Below are 5,022 nucleotides of genomic sequence, written 5' to 3'. Positions count from 1 at the left end.
GGTCCATAATTTCGAAATTTCATTAGAGAGCTCGGGAGAGGTGAAATTTGAGGAGATTTTCAGTGGAGCTATTGGGGTAAGTATTCTTCACTCATATTTGGTCTAATTCCATGATTTAGTCTTGAATTTCATCATTTAATTTGAGAAATTAGAGTGGAAATTGGGGAAAAATGGAAGAAAAGTTTGAGGATTCTTTGGGGGATTTGAATGGGCATTTGACGTCGGATTTTGATGATTTTGGTATGAATTAGACTCGTGTGAGGATAAGGATTCTATTGATGTGTTTTTTATCGTATTCTGAGGCGTGGGGTCGGGGGGGGGGGTGGCCAACTTCGGGATTTTTGGTATAATTTGATTATTTTCGCAAGGGCTTCGTTCCCTTAGCATATTTTGATGGTATAAATCTGAATTTGGTTTGATTTGGAGCAATTGGAAGCCGATTCGAGAGGCAAAGGCATCGCGGGCTAGAGTTTGGACCGGATTGAGGTAAGTAATGATTGTAAATACTGTCCTGAGGGTATGAAACCCCGGATTTCACATCGTTGTGCTACTTTGAGGTGACACACACGCTAGATGACGAGCGTAGAGTCGTGCACCATTGGGGATTGTGTCTTGGTCCACCCCATACGACTGATAAGTCGCGTATTTGATTGAAAACTGTTTGATATCATTGTGTTTTTGAAAAGTGTTGCTACGTTTTGGGCGGAATGCCATATTTGGGCCTCGTGCCAACTGTTTTGGACCCTTATGGGGTTTTACTGTTATTCCTTACTGTTTTAGCTTAATAGCTGTACTCAGTCATGCTGTGTTTTACTGATTTCTTAACTCAGCCTTATGTACTAAATTTTAATACTATAAATGATATTCTTGAGTTGAATGCCCTGTATTACTAATATTCCGAGTGACTTGTGAGGTTGATGGTTGAGAGAGGCTGAAGGCCTGATTGTGAGGTTTATTATTGAGAAAGACCGAGGGTTTGATTGTGAGGTTAATGACTGAGAGAGGCCAATGACCTGGTGGTGAGGATCATATTATACATATTTATGGATCGCGCTGCACGCCGCAGCGATATTATATATGTTTATGGATCGGACTGCACGCCGCAGCGATATTATATATATTTATGGATTGGTCTGCATGCCGCAGCGATATTGACATGTATATGGATCGGGCTGCATGCCGCAGCGATATAGTGCTTGGGCTGTAGGAGCCCCTCCGGAGTTTGCACACCCCCAGTAGCGCAGTTGACTATATATATGGATCGGGCTGCACGTCGCAACGATATATGGATCGGGCTGCACGCCGCAGCGATTATTATAAAGTGCCTATTGAGCGTGAGTGCTGAGTGTGAACGCTGATTGATGAGAGTTGAGTCTCGAGTGACTGAGAGGCTTGCCCGAGGGGCTATATGTATATGAGTAATGCTTTGCCCGAGGGGCTTGTTTTTATGAAATTACTGATTTCACTTCTCCTTAAAGTGAGTCTATATTGAATATGCTGGACTAAATTACCGACTTCACTCATCTTTATACCGAGCCTCTATAGGAAATGTTAAACAAATGTTTTGAAAAATTTTCATTGAACTGGAGTTTTTACGAGATGTTCGGAATTTAATCACTGATTTGGTTTTGTTATTTCCTCTGGCACTTTTCCTCTTTTGAGATGTATATGCTTTATGTTTTGCCCGAGGGGCTGTATACGAACTACGTTTTGCCCGAGAGGCTGACTATGATTTTTATTACTTTCACTATGAACTACGCTGAACCTCTACTGAACTGTTAGAAAGACATTTTTCAAAGGATTTTTACTGAAATCGGAGTTTTAACGAGATGATATGATTTGTATCCTGTTTTGGAAACATACTGTACTCATTATGGTGCTATGACGTGGTTTACGTGATTTCTTATTGCTCAGTCATTATTTACTTTTATTACTTACTGGGTTGGCGTACTCACATTACTCCCTGCACCTTGTGTGCAGATCCAGATATTTCTGAGCTCGGTGGTAGGTTCATTGTAGATACTAAGGTAGCTGCACGGCGTTCGCAGTCCTGCCTTCCCCTCCCTATCCTTATTATTTTATATTTCAGGCTTATATTATATTAAGCAGACAATGTTGAATTGTATTTAGTGGCTCATGACTAGTGACACCCCGATGTCGGGCTTGTGTATTTATTCCGCACTATTCATTTAGACTTACATTTTGAGTTATCTGATTAAATAAGGGCTTAAAAATGATTGTTATTGATTAAATGGTTATTTTGGGAGTTGTGTTGGCTGGCCTAGTTTCACGATATGTGCCATCACGACCGGGTCGATTTTAGGGTCGTGACAAGTTGGTATCAGAGCCTAGGTTACATAGGTCTCACTAGTCATGAGCAGGTTTAGTAGAGTCTCGCGGATCGGTACGGAGACGTCTGTACTTATCCTCGGGAGGCTGCGGAACCTTTAGGAAAAACTTTATATTCTTGAACTCTTATCGTGCGTCTTTGATTCAGCTTGAAAGGTAACTCTTTGAATTCCTTCCACGCATTCCTATGCGCGCATGAGCGCTCAGTACCAGATGTGCATCGATGGCTTGTGATTCCTGATCGAGGGGCGATATGTGATCTGCGTGTGTTGATGTTGGGCCAGTCTGGAAGACTTGAGGACGGATTTTGCCTATAGCTTGAGCCCTGAGCTGTTGATTGTGCGAGCGCATGTTTCTGGATCTATATGTTCGATTGTGTCCCTATTAAGGGAAGTGATGACTGTATACTTACGTGATGAGTGTGATGTGACTGCGAGATGTGTTCATATGAATTGAATGAGACGAGAAGGGTCTGCTTTGGGGCGGCAAGAACTATTTGGTGTTTGATTTCCATCGTGATTTGATATGTAGCCCCGAGTTGTGGGTGTGATGAAGGATCTTTTCATGTTGCCTAGTTGGAAAGTGAAGTAGATTTCACGTTGTGATATGAGTTCAGACTCAGGAAGATTAAATGACTGCGTAATGTTTATGACGGTGGAAGGGTATAAAGAGATGTTAGTTTGAGGCAAAGCAGGTGGGTTACCTCCTGAGGAATGTTCTGAAGTTGTGTGATCCTTATGTTGTTGTTGGAAGATCTCCTTTACCAGTGAAGTATATGTGTTGCAATTTAAATTTGGGTCACTTAAGAGAGTGGGCTTGACTGTTACGAGGGTGAACGCGAGATTTGCGGAAGATTTGAAGTACTAGATGGGCTGTGTTGCCCGAGCTTATGAAGGATTGAGTTTAATATCACTATGGTATTATGGCAGTAATAGAGTATATTCATTATGAGTTATTGTGTGTTTTGATCTATGGCTTTGAGCCAAGTGGGGGAAGCTGCTATTGATTAGTTAATCGCACGGTTATGTGCTATGTTGGTTCCAGTTTGAGGCGTACTGGTGAATTAGTTATGGCTTACGGAGGTTGAGACCGAGGATAGCTTGAGTAAAGGAAATTTCAATAAAGGTTATGTTATGCTTTATGGGTGTATGAGAATCACGGAATGACTTGAGTTGTTATTGGTAAAGGATGTACGGTGCATAGAACAGGAAGTTGCTTGGTTGCATTAAGGTGAGGTTACATTTTGCGGTGTCGGAGTGCTATTGGAGCACAGGTTGTTCGGTTCGTTTGATCAGTCTAATTGAAACCGGAGTAGAGTGGATGACTCCCAAGAATGGTTTTGAAGGATTCAAGATTTACATGTAGTAATTGGGAATCTATGGGAGGTGTGTTGGCTAGAAACTGAGATTTATATGGGAGGATGTCAGGACTTGTGGCATTTCTGTATCATTATGAATTCTACATACCGGTATTAGGAAGGTAGAGGTAATGGCTTTAGATTCGCAGAAGGTCTCTTTAGAGCGGGCAACTCGGTTGTGGTACTTTTGGGGGTGCTTCAGGAGAATACAACGGTTTATGAGCTTTAGACGGTGTGGTGTTATGCTTGGGTCTCGTGTGGTGAGTCTGAGTTGAGGAATTGTGGTGTTATAACAAGAAGGAGTATCAAGTTGACGGTAAATCAGAAGGAAACTCGGATAGATGGGGATAGCTTGGTAGTAGGCTGGATCGGCATGGTAAGGATATGATTAGTTCTTTGGATGCTTATGAGGTAATGAGTTTATACAAGTGTTTCATGGCAATGCTCTTGGGTTTTAGTGGCTTGCATAGCTTGGATGAGTTAGAAGGATTCAGTCCTGACAGGTTTGGTTTTGTGCAAAGGGGAGTCGGAGAGTTCTTGATGATTTCCACCACGGTTTGGAGGTGTATATTTTCTACTGGCATGAGGAGCAGGGGATATGTAGTGATTTTATTTTAGATTGGATCAATGGAAAGTTCTTGACTAATTGAGTACGTAGTTGCTTGTGGCTCGGAATGGATATGAAGTTCTCATGTTTATCCTAGGATGGTATGGTATATGCGGTATGTTGTGTAGGATTGAGATTGCATGTGTAAGGTCACGATCCAGTTTTGAAAGGAAGGTCACAAATTCTTAGCTAGCATGGACAGTTTCAGATGACTAGATAAATGAGATCACGGATTGGTGTGGCTGACGAGGAAGATATATATTTCAGAAGGGGCGATGTGTTGAGTTAGGAATACTTCAGTAGTATTGCGCCACTCTCTCATTTGATCGACTGCTGATAATCAAGTTTGCTTGGTAGCACAGAAGGATTATAGGAGTATCCCTCGTGGAATGACCAAGTATCAGATGTGTGTTAGATGTTCGGGCAGTGTAGCGGGGATCGGATATGGTGATTCGTGTGCTTTATGCATTGGGAGGCTGAGAGTTTCCGCGAGTAGATGGTTTTGTGACTGTGGACTGTGAGAAAATAGCTAAGGTTAGTCAAAGGGTAGCATGTGCTATGATTCAGTCATTGTGAACCTTCAGAGAGTTATTTATCTGTTGTGGGTGACCAGAATTGATTTGTGGTTAATTGGTAGGCCCAACATGGATGTGTGTTCTGCACCGGGTCGAAATTGTTAACTCCGAACTGTTATTGTTGAGAGATGTGC

This window comes from Nicotiana attenuata, chromosome 12, assembly GCF_001879085.1.
Source record: "Nicotiana attenuata strain UT chromosome 12, NIATTr2, whole genome shotgun sequence".
Lineage (NCBI taxonomy): Eukaryota > Viridiplantae > Streptophyta > Magnoliopsida > Solanales > Solanaceae > Nicotiana > Nicotiana attenuata.
Note: the sequence above shows the minus strand (reverse complement) of the source record.